We start from the raw sequence: 18,972 nt of genomic DNA, 5'->3' as shown, positions 1-18,972 counted from the left end.
CTGCACTCCAGCCTGGCGCCTGGCGACAGAGTAAAACTCTGTCTCAAAAAAAAAAAACCAAAAACCTCAACGTTTTTAGATTATCAAAAGAGTAACAGAGCTGTAGATATCAGACATATGTAGACATTTTTCTGATCACATTAGTGCAGTGAACTATCAGGGAAGTTAGATCAGAAGACTGGAGCTAAGTGCCAGCCCTTTTCACACAATAACAGTGAACTTCAGGATGCTTCTTAACTCCTATGGGTCTCAATCCCTTATATTGTAAGTTGTAATAGGATAATATCACATATTGTGCTTTTGTGAGAATGAAAAGGGGTAATACTTAGGAGAGCATTTCATATGCAATAAATATTATGAGGGCAGTAATATCTATACAGTAAAGCATCGGGTTTTGACTCAGAATATATTATTTTAAAAAGCTCACTCTGAGAGTATAGAACATTAAGGAAATTGTACATATAGAATGCAAAAGAAAAAATGGTAGGAGGTGAACAGATCCCATACCTTACTTCTTTTTTTTTTTAATTGCATTTTAGGTGTTGGGGTACATGTGAAGAACATGCAAGATTGTTGCATAGGTACACACATGGCAGTGTGATTTGCTGCCTTCTTCCCCATCACCTGTATCTGGCATTTCTCCCCATGCTATCTCTTCCCAACTCCCCACCCCCCGCTGTCCCTCCCCTATTTCCCCCCAACAGACCCCAGTGTGTAGTGCTCCCCTCCCTGTGCCCATGTGTTCTCTTTGTTCAACACCCGCCTATGAGTGAGAACATGTGGTGTTTGATTTTCTGTTCTTGTATCAGTTTGCTGAGAATGATAGTTACCAGGTTCATCCATGTCCCTACAAAGGACACGAACTCATCATTTTTCATGGCTGCATAGTATTCCATGGTGTATATGTGCTACATTTTCCCTGTCCAGTCTATCCATACCTTACTTCTTAAAAGTCATGGAAAGTCTGGGCTATATCCTAAACTGCATGGATATTCCATGAAAGCTCACTGATCTTGTCATAGCAGGACACCAATCAGATGTGTGTCTGTTAAAGTTCGTTCTAGCTGCAAAATGGATAATGGGGCCCTAAGCCAGTGAGTTTTTCATTAAACATTGGCTCAAGCCATGCCCCAAAGTTGTCTGGCCAGATATTGATAGAGCTATTCAATGTATTTTAATAAATCACATGTTATGCCTGGGTGCTTATTCTAAGCAGAAACTTAATATTAAGTAAAGACAATTATTTTTAGATGATTCAGTATATAAAATCTATTGTAGCTGAAGGGGCTAGTCAAATGAGGGAAAATTTATTTTTATTTGAAATGTTCTTGATTCTATGTCTCAGTTATTTCACTAGCCTATAATTCTTCTTTATGTTATATGCAAAAATACAGTTTGTATACAGTATGTAGGTCAGTGCTTTCTTTTAAAAAAAAAATTTATTAAGAACTCCTGAAAGCCTTCATTTATATAGATTATATCTACCAATATTTACCATATTAAAAAATAAAGCTACTGCATTTTAAACATTTTACTAATTCATTTGCAGTGATAACAACAAACCTAGTAAGTATAAACACAAATAATGTATTTTTATAAAACAAAATTAGATTTTGCAAAACAAGCAAACAAAAAATAAAGAGGAGAGTAGCATTGTTTTACATTTTTATAAGCCCCTTTCATATCTGGCCTAACAGAGGACAGCAATTCTCATATTTGGCTCTCCATTTAAGTTGTTGCAATCTATTGTTAGCGTATGAAGAAAATCCGATCTCACACAGGTAGTTGGAAAAGGAAGGAGTATTTTCATAACCACTTTAGACAACTGTGAGTCTTCTTGGCTACTAGAGCAAAATCAGACAACTGGTAGTTTCTTTATGTTGTTCACCAGTGTGGAATCTGAAATCATTTCAGTAAGCTTTTCATACCGTGTAACGTTAAAATCCATTGCATTTTGAGTAGGTCTTTTACTAAACGTAGCATTATGCATTAGATTTTGGCAAGATACCGGTTCACTGAATTATACAGATCTTTCAAATATTGATACTTTTCATCTGACAATATGAAAAACGATCACTCTAGTTAATATTACCATGAGTTACATCAGAAAAGTCTTTAATAGGAAATTCTTAAGTTTGCACTGGTTTTTACAAGCTTTCCAAGATTCTGATATTCACTTGCAAGCTCGTGTTTTGTCATTGGCAGTGAATACTGAGTTGTTGCCTTTTTTGAAGCGACTGGCTTACTCTGTTCATTTTTGAGAAAATGCCTGCCAAATACTCAAGTCGAAATATCCATGGTTTGTCGGTAATTCTCTCAAGTAAAAATGGTGTTCATAAAAATAAATGGCTTGTTCAGCTTGCAGCCCACACAATCCCACATGTGAATTTCCTTCATTTACCACCGTATTTTAGTATCCAGTGGAAACGCCTTACGTTTATTCCTCATCTCATCACACAGAGTATTAAAAGACATACTCAAATGATAGTATTTAATAAAATTATTAATTTTTCTCCTTCATCAAGGTGATTTTTATGTGACACTGGCATACAGTTTTTACTGAGAGTGTCTGATGAAGAACTCAGTGCTGGCTTGCAGAGTTCATTATGGCTGCTTTGGCTCATGCTCAAGCATCTGCAGCTTTACCCACCAGTGTTCTTGCCCCATTAGTGCAAATGTCAACACAGTTAAAAAGGCAAATAAAAGTGAGTATTGATACAAAAGCAGTTTTGACTTTATGGACTCCATGGCGGTTCCACAGATCATACTTTGAGAACTGCTAACCTTGGTATGGGTTGGTACACATGGCCTTAGGCCTCACTGAATGTATTATCAACTGATGAGAACTGTGCAACTGAGGTCAAAACAGTGCATCCAATTTCAGGTGAAGAAACTTGGCCTTTGTAGTGGATGTCTGGTTTTATAAGAGTGCAGGCAACAAAATAAGACCAAAGACTTATGGCTATAAGAAGGTCCGTGGTTGACCAAAATGTGTCCTTGAAGAGCACAAATATGAAAGCATAGGGATAGAACTTGGAAGAATATTTGACAGCTGAAAAGCCCACAGCCCTTGGCTGTAAGGGCTCTCCAGGCTGGGTAGTTGCACTTTACACTTTTCTGGAATGTGTGAGGCACATGTTCACTTTGATCAGTTACATCAAAACACAGTCCACTCATACCTGTGAATGTCTATCTCTGAGCAGTCGACTGTCTATGAGTATGAACTTCACTTGAACCCCATGAAGGGGCCCCTCAAAAAGAAAACTCCAAACACTCATGTTATATGTGCTATTGCCAGAAAAAATGTAATTGTTTGAGCCACTCAAAGCTTGAACGTGAGGTCAGTGACATTATGTTCCTCTTCAAGAGACAGCACATCATTAGCATACTCCAATGACCTTGTTAACATTTTCATAGTTTCTAAGCAATGGCAAATGGATATTTTAGGAAGACAATGTTCCCCACAGAATATAAAAATGTATTTTTCAAGCCAGGCGCGGTGGCTCAAGCCTGTAATCCCAGCACTTTGGGAGGCCGAGGCGGGTGGATCACGAGGTCGAGACATCGAGACCATCCTGGTCAACATGGTGAAACCCTGTCTCTACTAAAAATACAAAAAATTAGCTGGGCATGGTGGCGTGTGCCTGTAATCCCAGCTACTCAGGAGGCTGAGGCAGGAGAATTGCCTGAACCCAGGAGGCGGAGGTTGCAGTGAGCCGAGATCGCACCATTGCACTCCAGCCTGGGTAACAAGAGCAAAACTCCGTCTCAAAAAAAAAAAATGTATTTTTCATCTTAAAAAATAGTAATATAAGTTATTCTCCAGCTCAGAATTTTATTTTTTTAACTAGGATTATGTAAATACCAGCTAACATTGACCAGCCAATGCCCTTTAACAAAGGGCAGGCAAATAAATTGTTCTGCTCTAAATTCAGTATTTATGTAACCAATATTGATTTATAAGGAACATTTTTCTAAACTTTAATATATCTTTATTAGACAAGAAAATGATGTTAGTCTGTAATAAAGAACAGTGCCTTTACTCAGCCATTCTCTTTATCTTCTTTGTGATGACTTGCTTTTACTGGGTTTCTTGTAAACAGCATGGAGTTGGATTTTTCTTTCTATTCTTCTTTATCTTGTATTACTATCTTCACTTGCAAATGAAAGATTGTATCACAACTTTAGTGCTATAACTGCTACGCTTTAGTCTTACCTTGGACTTTTACCCCATCTGAAGAAATCTTTGTTCAAATGGCTTTAGGAAAAATGGAATGAGCCATAATACTTGTCCTCTAGTTAAGTTCAAAATTTTTTAACATGAAATCCTAGCAGTGAAAGAAGAACCATTGCTGGTCCCAATGTCCTTCCACAAGTGAGGGTCATATCCCAAAACAGAGACCATGAAGTCCTACCACACTGGGAGAAAACTGTATATAGGGTGCTCAAAAACCCTCAAGGCTCTTGCACAGACTCCTTAGAGATTTCACATGGCTCCAACTATTAGAAAAATGTGTGGAGTTAAAGGCTCAGGATTTGGCATGTAAGATAACCTCAGCTAGAGAAGAATTCATTCTGTGTTTTCTGGGTTTAACTATCATCCCACAATCTCCCCTCCCTGGCACGACAGCTCCACTTATTATCTAGTTTCACCCCACTCCAACAAGTATTTCTTGGGTTTTTGACTGGGTTTAGTAGCATGACATTCCTGAGTGACTGGTCTCAATTCTTGTTTACTGCCTCAGTTTACCGCCAGATACTAGCTTCTATGCCCAAGCTGAAGAGAGCTCGATTAATGTGACATTTGATTTTGGCAACCTTGAGCTTGCTCTGAGTCACAATTAATACAGCTATTATAGCTCAATAAAAGAGCTCAATGTCGTCTAATATCCACCCCCATCCCCGAGCCTGCATCTAAAGTGGAAGTCTCTATACATCAATATTTTTACAGTTTGGGACCTGTGGGCATGCAGAAGAAATCTGCGGACACAGGAGTCCATGGACCTCAAGAAACACTGTAAATTTAGGTCATCACTTGACACCAATAATATTGTGAACTTGTCATATGTTGAGTTGTGTTCCCCCAAAATTCTTATGTTGAAGTCCTAAGCCCAAGCACCCCAGAATGTGACCTTATTCTGAAATAAGGTCATTGCAGATGTAATTAGTTAAGATAAAGTTATACTGGCGTAGGGTAGGCTCCTAATCCTTATGACTGGTGTCTATATTTTAGAAAACAGAGAAATTTGGGCACAGACTAACTGTGAAGATTAGAACTATGTGGCCATGAGCCAAGGAACTACTAGAAGCTAGGAGAGAGACTTGAAAAAGATCCTTCCCTACACCTTCAGAAGGAGAATAAACCTGACACCACCTTGATTTTGAACTTCCGAACTCCAGAACTGTGGTATAATACATTTGTTTTTGTTCTAAGCCATGCAGTTTCCAGTCTTTTGTTATGGCAGCCTCAGAAAATTATTACAGAACTCAAATGCAAAGTCATGCAAAGAAATTACATAATGCAGGTTGAGTATCCTTTATCCAAAATGCTTGGGACCAGAAATGTTTCAAATTTCTAATTTTTTTTTTAGAATACTTGCATATATATAATGAGATGCCTTGGAGATGAGATCAAAGTTTAAACATACGATTATTTATATCTCATACACTCCTTATATATAGGCTGAAGGTAGGATTTTCTGAAATATTTAAAATACTATCTGTGCATAAAATGAAGTTTTGCATTTTGGCTGTGAACTGTCATAAGTCAAATGTGAAATTTTCCACTTTGGTATCATGCCGGCACTCAAAATGTTTCAGAGTTTGTAGCATTTCAAATTTTAGATTTTGGGGCTAGGGATGCTCAAGCTGTAGAAGTCTGCTTTAGGAGAGATTCACCAGATTCATAACAGATTTGAATTGAAATTTTATTTTATTTTTGTTTATTGCATTTTAGGTTTGGGAGTACATGTGAAGAACATGCAAGATTGTTGCATAGATACACACATGGCAATGTGGTTTGCTGCCTTCCTTCCCCTCACCTGTATCTGTCATTTCTCCCCATGCTATCTCTTCTCACCTCCCCACCCCCATCCCTCCCCCATTTCCCCCCAACGGGCCCCAGTGTGTAGAGCTCCCCTCCCTGTGTCCATGTGTTCTCATTGTTCAACACCCGCCTATGAGTGAGAATATGCGGTGTTTGATTTTCTGCTCTTGTGTCAGTTTGCTGAGAATGATGGTTTCCAGGTTCATCCATGTCCCTACAAAGGATGCGAACTCATCATTTTTGATGGCTGCATAGTATTCCATGGCATATATGTACCACATTTTCCCTATCCAGTCTATCATTGATGGGCATTTGGGTTGGTTCCAGGTCTTTGCTATTGTAAACAGTGCTGCAATGAACATTCGTGTGCACGTGTCCTTGTAGTAGAATGATTTACAATCCTTTGGATATATACCCAGTAATGGGATTGCTGGGTCAAATGGGATTTCTATTTTTAGTTCCTTGAGGAATCGCCACACTGTCTTCCACAATGGTTGAATTAATTTACACTCCCACCAACAGTGTAAAAGTGTTCCTATTTCTCCACATCCTCTCCAGCATGTGTTGTCTCCACATTTTTTAATGATCGCCATTCTAACTGGTGTGAGATGGTATCTCAATGTGGTTTTGATTTGCATTTCTCTAATGACCAGTGATGATGAGCATTTTTTCATATGTTTGTTGGCCTCCTGTATGTCTTCTTTTGTAAAGTGTCTGTTCATATCCTTTGCCCATTTTTGAATGGGCTTGTTTGTTTTTTTCTTGTAGATCTGTTTTAGTTATTTGTAAATTCTGGATATGAGCCCCTTGTCAGATGGGTAGACTGCAAAAATTTTTTCCCATTCTGTTGGTTGCCGATTCACTCTACTGACTTTTTCTTTTGCCATGCAGAAGCTGTGGAGTTTGATTAGGTCCCATTTGTCTATTTTGGCTTTTGTTGCCATTGCTTTTGGCATTTTGGTCATGAAGTCCTTGCCCACGCCTATGTCCTGAATGGTTTTGCCTAGATTTTCTTCTAGGATTTTTATGGTGTTAGGTCAGATGTTTAAGTCTTCAATCCATCTGGAGTTAATTTTGGTGTAAGGTGTCAGGAAGGGGTCCTGTTTCTGCTTTCTGCACATGGCTAGCCAGTTTTCCCAGCACCATTTATTAAACAGGGAATCCTTTCCCCATTGCTTGTTTTTGTCAGGTTTGTCGAAGATCGGATGGTTGTAGATATGTTGTATTTCCTCTGAGGCCTCTGTTCTGTTCCATTGGTCTATATCTCTTTTTTGGTACCAATACCATGCTGTTTTGATTACTGTAGCCTTGTAGTATAGTTTGAAGTCCGGTAGTGTGATGCCTCCTGCTTTGAAAAATACGGAATGCTTCACGAATTTGCATGTCATCCTTGCGCAGGGGCCATGCTAATCTTCTCTATATTGTTCCAATTTTAGTATATGTGCTGCCGAAGCGAGCACTGAATTGAAATTTTAAAGACAACAATAACATTTAAATTAGAAACATTAAGAAATTTGTAGGTGATTCATGTATTTCTCAAGTATATATTATATAAAGTTTTGGAAGAAAAAACTGTTACATGATAAGGTCCAATCAATAAAAGAGGAGGATTTATTTTTATATGTTTGCTTATCTATATTTCTCTCTTTCTTGAGAAAAAAGACTGTGCTTTGTTTGTCTTTGTTGTCCTCATGAACGGGCAATTGACTAAATGAGTGAATTGATGTGAGAGTAAAGAAATGAACAATTTCCACCGTAGGATTATTGAACCTCTGGTTTAGTTTATTGACAGTCTAGAACAAGCTTGTCCAACCTGCAACCTGCAGGCTGCATGCAGCTAAGGATGGCTTTGAATTTGGCCCAACAGAAACTCATAAACTTTCTTAAAACATTATGAGGGTTTTTTTTGGTGACTTTTAAAAAGCTCATCAGCTATCATTAGTGTTAGTGTATTTTATGTGTGGCCCAAGAAAATTCTTCTTTCAGTGTGGCCCAGGAAGCCACAAGATTGAATATCCCTGGTCTATAGCTTTTGTTTGAAGCTGTCCATGGTACTGAATGAAAGTTGCTGAAAGCCAAATGTCTTCTAGCTCCTGGGACTCTGACCCTCCTTACTAGACCCCACGTATACATTTCAACACAAGTCATCATTGTCGTTTCAACTTACTGCAAACACCCCCAAAAATCACGTGGCCTCTTTTATGAAATACATGGAGACCTATGTCATTGGTCCCATCTGAGCTCTTAAACATTTTTTAGTCTTTTGTACACAAAGATTTTTCTCCACATTTGCTCTTCTCCAATTCTTTCCCATCTCTGTTGAAAGCAGCTCATCCTTCCTGTTGTTTACTTAAAATCATTGGATGCATCTTTAAATACTCTCTTCATCTCATCCTATCTGCCAGGAAATACTCTTGGATCTACCTTCAAAATATTTCCTGAGTCTAACCTGCTTATGTCCTTTATGGCTATCACCTGGTCCACAGCATCTCTCCACAGACTATTGCAATATGTTTCTAAGTAGTGTTCATGTTTCTACTTTCATTTCCTGTCACCTCTTAGGGTGCTTTCTATACAGCACTTAGAGTTATCTTTTTAAAACATAAGCCAGGTTATGTTACTTTTCTATTCAAACTTTCCAAAAGAATTCCATTTTGTTTATGGTCTGCCCATAATTTCTAAAAATGCTAGTTTCATGAAAGCAGAGATTGCATTCTTCTTTTAGTTCCCTGAAGCATCCCAAGTGTGCAGAACAGTTCCTGGCCAATGGTTGGGTCTCAATAATATTTGTTCAATAAATAAAAGACAATGAGAGTCAGTTGCTAGTGTGAGAATGCTCTTATGAAACCCAAATCCTACTGAAAAAGTGTTAGAACAAGTTGAATTATTGCATCTTTAATTGGCTTAAACATTAATATTTTAAAATTCAACCTTAAAATCCACTAACATAAGCTGCCTGATATGTGAGCACTGATGGAACTAAAATTACTGAGTGCATTTTAAAGTAGAAAAAGAATGCACTTGAAACATTTACATATATCCACAATAGAGTGTTTCAGTTTGTTTTCAAAAGATACCCTAAAATGGTGACACCTAAAAGAATACAATGTTTTGCTATAAGTAGAACTACACCATACTAAAATCCTGATTTTGCCACTGATTAGCTATGTAACCTTGATAAGATCTTTCACCAACTTTGCTTTCATGTTAGGCTTCTAGTCGAATCATCAATTTTTAAGAGATTTAAATTTCTTCCCTTAGGAAGAGGCAAAGAGTTTCAAGGACAATTTTGAAAATTCTAAATTCTGATCACAATTTTCTTTGTAAGTAAGCTAGAGAATGAGATGTGAGCTGCAGCAAGTCCAAACTAATTATGGTTGAGCATAAGAAATGGCCTTGATGGAAACTATAATTACTTGTGAAGACCTTCTATTGAATAAATATGTCATTATGTCAAAATAATATGGCTAATGGATCTAAATATTTTTCTCTTCTTTTTTTATTGTGAAATCTCATACTGAAAAAAAATCCAGCCATTTAACAGATGGATTGCTGAAAATTCATTTTCTGAAGGAGCTGACATTTCATCAACCTGATGAAAATTTGAGCTCCTATATATAGTACCTTAACTGAGATAATAACAGACATTTTCAGAAGAAAGCTTGGCTGGGAAGTTTGATAGTTAGGAAACTTGACTATGAAAGAAATTATTTTTGTACAATAAACTTTGTATGAAAAAAATCTGCTTGCTAATATGATTTACAAACTTCTAATATATAACTATTATTTGGCAAAGTTCTTCACTCACTTTGGGATGTGAAACACATCTTCTCATAGCAAATGTACTAATGTTTAATGTCTTTTTTCAGTTTCATTATATTTTTAATTGATGCGTAACACTTGTACATATTTATGGAGGGCAATGTGATATTTTGACATATGTATATATTATATAATAACCAAATTAGGGTAATTAGCACATTCATCACCTCAAATATTATAATTTCTTTGTAGTGAGAGCATTCAAAATTCTCTCTTCTAGCTCTTTTGAAATGCACACTATGCTGTCAACTATAGTCACTCTATTGTGCAATGGAACCCTAGAACTCATTCTTCCTCCTATTTTACCATAACTTTGTACTCACTGACCAACAACCCTCTATCCCCCTCTTCTCCTCTTCCCCGCCCTGGTAACCTCTATTCTACTCTCTACTTCTATGAAATCATGTTTTTTTGGATTCCACATATGAGTGAAATCATGAGGGTGTTTATCTTTCTGAGCCTGAGTTATTTTACTTAATATACTGTCCTCTGGGCATATCTATGTTGTCAAAATGACAGGATTTTATTCTCTTATAGAGCAAAATAGTATTCCATTATGTAAATATGTTATATTTTCTCCATTCATTCCTCCATTGATGGACACTTTGGTTGATTTCATATCTTGGCTATTGTGAATAGCGCTGCAATAAACATGGGTGTGATGCTGATAGCTCTTCAACATACTGATTTTCTTTCCTTTGAATATATACCCAGCAGCAAGATTTCTGCATAGTTTTAGTTTTCTAAGGAAACTTCATATTGTTTTCCATAATGGCTCCATTAATTTAAATTCCCATAAATAGTGTGTGAATTCTCCTTTTTCTACATCCTCACCAACATTTATTTTTGTCTTTTTGACAATAGTGATTCTAACTGGAGTGAAATGATATCTCATTGTCATTTTTATTCGAATTTTCCTCATTATTAGTAATGTTGAGCATTGTTTTCATACACCTGTTGGCCATTTGTATGTTTTTGAGAAATGTCTATTCAGGTCTTTTTGCCTATTATTTAGTCAAATTATTATTATGCTGCTATTGAATTAAGTTCCTTATATATTCTGGATATTAATGCCCTGTAAGATGCATAGTTTGCAAATATTTTCTCCCATTCTGTAGGTTGTCTCTTCACTCTGTTGATTGTTTCCTTTGCTTTCTTTTGCTGTGCAGAAGCTTTTTAGTTTGATATAATCCCACTTTGCTTTTGTTGCCTGTGCTTTTGATTCTTATGTTTAAAAAATCCTTGCCAGGACCAATGTCAGGAAGTGTTTCCCTCATGTTTTCTTCTAGTAGTTTTAGGTTTTACAATTAAGCATTTCATCCATTTTCAGTTGATTTTTGTAAGTAGTGAGAAATAGGGGTCTAGTTTCATTCTTCTGCATGTGGATATCCAGTTTTCCTAGAACCACTGTTGAAGAGACTGTCCTTCTCCCATTGTGTATTCTTGGCACTTCTGCCAAAATTGACCTGGCTGTAAATTCATGGATTTACTTCTGGATTCTCTATTCTGTTCCATTGGTGCATGTGTCTGTTTTCATATCAGTACCATGCTATTTGGGTTACTGTTGCTTTGTAGTGTATTTTGAAGTAAGGTAATGTAATGTAATGTTCCCAGCGTTGTTCTTTCTGCTTGAGATTGCTTTGGCTGTTCACGGTCTTTTATGATTTCATACAAATTTTAGGATTTTTTTTTCTGTCGCTGTAAAGAGTGTCATTGGTGGTTTGATAAGAATTGCATTGAAGCTGTAAATTGCTTATAGTAGTATGGGTATTTTAACAATATTAATTATTTTAATTTATAAATGCAGAATACATTTCTATTTGTGTCTTTTTCAACTTCTTTTCTTAATATTTTAGTTTTCATTGTAAAGCTCTTTCACCTCCTTAGTTAAATTTCTTCTTAGGTATTTTAATTTTTTGTAGCTATTCTAAATGGGATTGCTTCCTTTATTTCTTTTCCCGATTGTTTGTTTTTGGTAGATATAGTGCTACTGATTTTTGTATGTTGATTTATTATCCTGTGCTAATAATGGTTATGTATCCCTAAAACCCACAAAGGCCTATGTAACCATTTGAATGACCATTCTTTTTTTTTTTTTTTTCCTTAGGTGGAGTTGCCTAGAATACAATGTTGCCTAGAATACAATGGCATGATCTCAGCTCACTGCACCCTTCACCTCCCACCTCCTAGGTTCAAGGATTCTCCTGCCTCAGCCTCCTGAGTAGTTGGGATTACAGGTGTGTGCCACCACATCTGGCTAAATTTTTGTATCTTTAGTAGAGATGGGGTTTCACCATGTTGGCTAGGCTGGTATCAAACTCCTCACTTTGTGATCTGCCCACCTCAGCCTCCCAAAGTGCTGGGATTACAGGCGTGAGCCACTGCCCTCAGCCTGAATGACCATTCTTAACTATTTTTATTAAAAAAGAAAGAATGAGGCTGGGCACGGTGGCTCAAGCCTGTAATCCCAGCACTTTGGGAGGCCGAGGCGCGTGGATCACAAGGTCAAGAGCGACAAGGTGAAACCCCGTCTCTACTAAAAATACAAAAATGAGCTGAGCATGGTGGTGCATGCCTGTAATCCTAGCTACTCGGGAGGCTGAGGCAGGAGAATTGCTTGAACCCAGAGGCAGAGGTTGCGGTGAGCCGAGATCGCGCCATTGCACTCCAACCTGGGTAACAAGAGCGAAACTCCGTCTCAAAAAAAAAAAAAAAAAAGAATGCATCAAGAAATTTGTGGATGAAAGAAAAACAGAGAAATTAAAGACAGATTGGAAGGTTGTAGGAGTCAGTATTTTTGCTTGCAAGGCACAGCAATGGATTCTGGCTAACTTTAGAATGTACTGGAAGAATATTGTATGTTTTACAGAATTCGTATCAGACACAGGGCTAGAGAAGAGGTTTGGAAACAGACAAGAGCACAGGAGGTTTGGCAGTAAGGCTCGAGCCAATGACATACCCTGGAGCAGTCCTGAAGGTTGGGACCTCTCCTGCTGCCATTCCCAGCATCTCAGTGCTGTAGCCCCTAGACTTAATATATTTGCTGTAACTATCTTCCCAATTGTCTCTATGTCTTTGCTATAGTTCATTTAGATAGAATTTGAAGTTGATGGCATTGATTACTTTGGGACCCTTTTTTTTAACAAAATATTTTCAGGGAAGTCAACGTTATCTGTTTGCATAGAGTATGTTTCTTTATAATATGACATGTAATTTATTACAGCTCTAGAAAGCAACTGTAAGAGTTAAAATCTTGCTCTTAAACCTGAATCTAAGAAAGGACGACCTACTTACCAGTGCTGGGAAAACTGGCTAGCCAAATGTAGGAGAAAGAAATTGGGCTCCTGTCTCTCACCGTATGCAAAAATCAACCCAGGATGGATCAAAGACTTAAATCTAAGACCTGAAACTACACAGAGTCTAGAAAAGAATCTGGGAAAAACTCTTCTGGACATTGGTCTAGGAAAATAACTTACAGCTAAGATGCCAAAAGCTAATGCAATACAACCGAAAGTAAATTAAGTGGTACCTAATTAAGCTTAAAAGCCTCTGCACAGCAAAAGAAATTATCAGCAGAGTAAACAGACTACCCACAGAATGGGAGAAAATATTTGCAAACTATGTACCCATCAAAGAACTAATAGCCAGGTTCTCAAACAAATTAGCAAGAAAAAAGCACAAATGATCCCATTAAAAAGTGAGCAAATGACATGAATAGATATTTCTCAAAAGAGGATGTACAAATAAACATAAGCAAAAAAGCAAAAATGCTCAACATCACTAATCATCAGAGAAATGCAAATTACACAGTGAGATATCACCTTACTCCCGCAAGAATGGCCATTATTAAAAAGTCAAAGAAACAATAGATGTTGGCATGGATGCAGTGAAAGTGGAATGCTCTTACACTGCAAGTGAGAGTGTAAATTACTACAGCCATTATGGAAAACAGTATGGAGATTTCTTAAAGAACTAAAAATAGATCTACCATTCGATCCAGCAATCCCACTACTAGGTCTCTTCTCAAAGGAAAAGAAGTAATTATATCAAACAGACACTTGTATGCATATGTCTATTGCAACACAATTCGCAATTGCAAAAATATAGGCTCAACCTAAGTGCCTATCAACCAACGAGGGAATTAATAATCTTTGGTATACATATGCTATGCAATACTAATCTGACATAAAAAGAACAAAATAATATCTTTTGCAGCAATTTGGATGGAGCTGAAGGCCATTATTCTAAGTGAAGTAACTCAAGAATGAAAAACCAAATACCATATGTTCTACTTAGAAGTGGGAACTAAGCTGTGGGTATGCAAAGGTATAGAGAGTGGTATAATGGACTTTGGAGACTCAGAAGCAGGGGGGTGTAAGGGGGTGAGGAATAAAAAACTACATATACTGGAAACAATGTACACTGCTCGGGTGATGGGTACATTAAGATCTCAGACTTCACCTACACAATGACTCATACCCCAGAAGCTATTGAAATTTTAAAAAATCAATAAATAGTTAAATAAACAAAAAAAAACCCTGAACCTAAAATAAAATAAAATTATTATTTTATTTATTTTTTTATTTTTTATCTTTTTTTTTTTTATGGGGTTTCACCATGATGGCCAGGCTGGTCTTGAACTCCTGACCTCAGGTGATCCACCCACTTCGGCCTCCCAAAGTGCTAGGATTACAGGCGTGAGCCATCGTGCCCCGCCAAAATTAAATTTTTTAAAAAACCTGACCAGAAAAGGTGAACAAGGAAAAAAACATGTGGCCCCTTAGTCTTCCAAGAGCCTCTTACCTTTCAAGCTGTAGTGGCATCTCAGCTGTCACCTCTGCGGCCACCCGTCTTGCAGTCTTTGATTTCTCAGTCTACCAGATTCAACCAGCTGGACTCCTTATTCATCGAGAGGTAGGTTTTCTTCACCACTTCACTTGAAATCTTGGTGACATTCTTGCCTCTCCTCAAACTGCATTCTGTTAAAATCTTTAGTAAATGAAAGCAAATACTTTAGTTTCTCCTCAACCTTCCCTTGTGACTTTATTTCAAGAATATTCAGAATGCTTGATTAAAGGGTACATGTTCTAATTGTTCTGAAGATACTATTTTCTTCTCTCCTCTGTGTGTCCCCAAGCCAAAGCTGTAAGCATGAACTGCCTGTGCCAATCCTTGGCAGTATGGTTCTAATAATATTTGCCAACTAGAATACACAATATTTTAAAAATTGGGTCACTTGCTTGCTGTGTTATATATTAAAGATACCTAACATTACCCAAGATTATGAATCTGTAGAAAATTATAGCATAGAATTAAGTAAAAACAAGTTTTCAAACTACTGTGCTGTACTTAAAAGTAAACAATGTGGGATATTTTCAATACACCCATTTAAAAACAACTGTGTTCTCAGGCAGCACAAATGACGTTTAACACAAAATACATTATATTGGTGGAAAACACAAGAGCTTCATAGGCCTTTTGAGGTTTCAGTGTGCAAAGCCTCTTCATTTCGTATTCTAGGACCTCCAGGGTCCAAAAAACTTTAGTCTGAGCAAGAATGTATACCCTTTCCTTACCTTCACCTCCAGTTTTTAATTTCTTATACTCTTGTGGATATCAGCTCAGTTTTACATAAGAGAAGTAATATTCCCACACGGTCCAAGTTTTGGTCATTTTGCAGAATGACTGAATTCTGTCACATTCAGAGATATCAACTCCTAAAAACCCTATGTTACGTCGCGCCAAAAGGTAACACAGTTTTAAAGTGTTGTGGTTTCTCTATGTAATGCAGTTCAGCCTTAGGCACAAAATGCTAACAGGACCTGTGCTCACAAACTACTAACATGCTCTAGGCTGGATACTGAATCTCTGCACAACAGGCAGAGAAGTTATAGGAACCCAACAGAAGTGGCATGGCCGGCATGGAGAAACTGAGACAGGTCCTTTATAAAAGTTTATGGCAAACATCTGCTGTCCTACCTCAAGCACAGTGAACACCCACATACAAACTCACAGATATGCCAGAAATTCTGCTGAAATCCCTGTACTCATAGAGATATCTTGGTAAGTTACAGAGTGGTTGAAATCACTGCTGATAATATTAAGAATGACAATAAGAAGAATGCATTTATTTTGTAGGAGGGATCATTCTAAGTGCCTTACCTGTTTTAATTCATTTAATTTAGTTCACTTAGTCTGATATTCACAACCTCTTGTATCAGTTAGCTAATGCTGTGTGATAATAATACAGTGGCTTAAACTGTGAAATACAGGCCTGTCACAGTGACTCATGCCTGTAATTCTAGTACTTTGTGAGGCTGAGGTGGGCAGATCACTTGAGATCAGCTCAGTCTACTAAACCACTAGCCTGGCCTAACGTGGTGAAACCTGTCTCTACCAAAAATACAAAGAATTAGCCAGGCATGGTGGCGTGTGCCTGTAGTCACAGCTACTCGGGGGCGCTGAGGTAGGAGAACTGCTTGAACCCCAGAAGTGGAAGCTACAGTAATCCGAAATCGTGCCGCTTCACTGCAGCCTGGGTGACAGAGCAAGACTCTGTCTCACAAAACAAAACAAAACAAAACAAAACAAAACAAAACAAAACAAAACAAAACAAAAACCTGCCAAATGCAGTGGCTTAAAAAATAAACATTTATCACTTCTCAGAAGTCTGTAGTTGGATGGACGGGTCTCTCACCTGGCCCAGGCTTGGTTTATCTTGGGTAAGTTTACTCTTGTGTCTGATGTTAGCTGCTGGCACAGCTAGGAGATGAGTATTTTACTACAGTCAATGGTCTCTCATGTTCCAGCAGGCTATCTTGGACTTGCTTCCTAATATTGGTGGGGGTCCAACTGAGAAAGTAAAATGTGCACGGCTTCTTGAAGCCTAGTCTCAAAACTGACACACTCTCATCCTTCACATCACATTGGCCAACTCAAGTCGTAAGTCTAGCTTATACTCAAGGAAGTGTGGCAAGGTAGGGAAAGACTTCACCTCTTGACAGAAGTTTCAAATTCACATGGCAAAAGGCACGGATATAGGAAGGAGTGGACAATTTCAGCAATTTTTTGACCGATCACATTATTTTTCAGTCCATTCTGCAGTTAAAAAAAGTGAGGACTTTCTAATTAAGTAACTCTCTCATGGTCATATACAGCACTGCTCTTAGGGTGGCAAGTTTCCAAGAAAATACTTTTGGTAGGGTCCTAACTATATAAACAATGTTATTAAAAAGTTTATGACAAAATTCATGGGCCTCAGTGTGGTATAATGACTCATTTATGGAGATTTAGAATAATGGCTATACACCAACAACCACCAAGCTGAGAAGCAAATCAAGAACTCAATTTCTTTTACAACAGCTGCAAAATAAAATAAAATAATATTCCTGGGAATATATTTAACCAGGAAGATGAAAGATCTCTACAAGGAAAACTACAAAACAATGCTGAAAGGAATCATAGATGACATGAACAAATGAAAACATATCTCATGCTCATGGATGCAAAGAATGAATACGGTAAAAATGACCATACTGCCAAAAGCAATCTATAGATTCAAAACAATTCCCATCAAAGTACCAAAAGTACCATCATCATTCTTCATAGAATGAGAAAAACAATCCTAAAATTCATACGGAACCAAAAAAGTCCCTGCATAGCTGAAAGAACAAATCTGGATTATGCATGTTTATTTAACACCTGATATCTAATTTGTGCTTTCTCAATGGCTGAACATACGTTTCATACATGAATACTTCACTTGCCCTCTATTTTCTTATTCTTCCAAAGCTCCCTGTTCAGTCTTTGAAACATTCTAATGCAAGAGAGACACTGCAGTGAAGGACGTAGCACCTTACCTCCATCAAGCACTGCTTTTGGCTTGTATATTTATTACACACTTTGATTCAGTGATCAAAACATGTTGCGAGTAAACTATACCATTTTAATACACTAAAGCCATGCAACCCTATTTTAAATAAACTGTTCATAAAGAGCACTAATATTCTTTAGGATAGTATGCCTTAGTGAAGAGGTCCCATGGAGGAAAGCAGGATCAGGACCGAACTGGGTTTCCTTTTCGTAGATGGCTCTACTTTACTCCACGGAACAGGCTTGCCCAAGACTCTAACCCACCAATCCTGTCTGAAGTCTGGGTAGATATTTCAACAAGCGAAGAGGATTGGCACTAGGTCATTCAGGAGTCTCTGTCAGGCCTCCTTTCTTAGGCAAAACTCTCTAATCCTTTCCGTGGTGGCTCTGACTCTGCTTTGTCAAGGGATCAGTTTTCCCCTTAGGACAATGTGGGTTCCTGATAACTTCCAAGTCCTGAATGACCTGTCTGTCACTGACTAGCCTATCCAAAGCTTGGTTAAGACTTTGATATGTGATTTTGTAAAAAAAAAAAACAAAACTTCCTAGTCTAATTGAAAAATTCAATGTAATATCAATAAAAATGGTGATAGAACAGTTTTGTAGCAGAGCAAGCTATGTGCAAAGTTTATTTAGACAAATAGATATATAAGAAGAGGTAGGAAAATATTGAAATAGAAGTGCTACGAGGGGGAAAAGGCCAACAGGTATAAGAGCTTTTTATTTTCAAGTTATAGAAAAATATATTTCCAACGGCTACTGTAACAAATTACCGCAAACAAAGTGGCCTTAAACAATACAAGTTTATTGTCTTACAGCTGTAGAGGTCAGAAGTCCAACATGGGTCAGCAGCACTGGCTCCTTCTAAAGCTCATGGGAGAATTCATTTCCTGCCTCTTCCAGCTTCCAGGAGCTGCCTGCATTCCGCTGCTCCCTGCCTTTCCTCTATCCCAACACCAGGAGCCAGGCTCCTTCTGCTCCCTCCTCTCTGCCCACTGCTTCATTATCTCCTTCCCTGACTCTGACTCCCTGCCTTTGATGACACTGGACTCAACTGGTCCTCCAGGGCAATCTCCTCGTGTCAGAACCCTTACTTGAATCATCTCTGTATGTGCAGCTAACAGGTTCACAGGTTCTGGAAACTGAGACATGAACATCTTTGGGGACATTATTCTCTCTAACACAAAAACCACTCTGATTCTTATATCTTAATATACATAGATCAATGGAAT

The 18,972-nt window shown here is 37.8% G+C and overlaps 1 non-coding gene across 1 annotated transcript; it reads right to left on the bottom strand.

Moving 5' to 3' along the window:
• Positions 1-7,399: 7,399 nt before the first annotated feature.
• LOC120362373 (U6 spliceosomal RNA) lies at positions 7,400-7,506 on the bottom strand. Its single transcript, XR_005578291.1, has one exon. It is a non-coding gene; the product is annotated as a U6 spliceosomal RNA (small nuclear RNA).
• Positions 7,507-18,972: the final 11,466 nt, after the last annotated feature.

Source organism: Saimiri boliviensis, chromosome 15, assembly GCF_048565385.1.
Source record: "Saimiri boliviensis isolate mSaiBol1 chromosome 15, mSaiBol1.pri, whole genome shotgun sequence".
Lineage (NCBI taxonomy): Eukaryota > Metazoa > Chordata > Mammalia > Primates > Cebidae > Saimiri > Saimiri boliviensis.
Note: the sequence above shows the minus strand (reverse complement) of the source record. Positions and strands in the feature narration are given on the sequence as shown.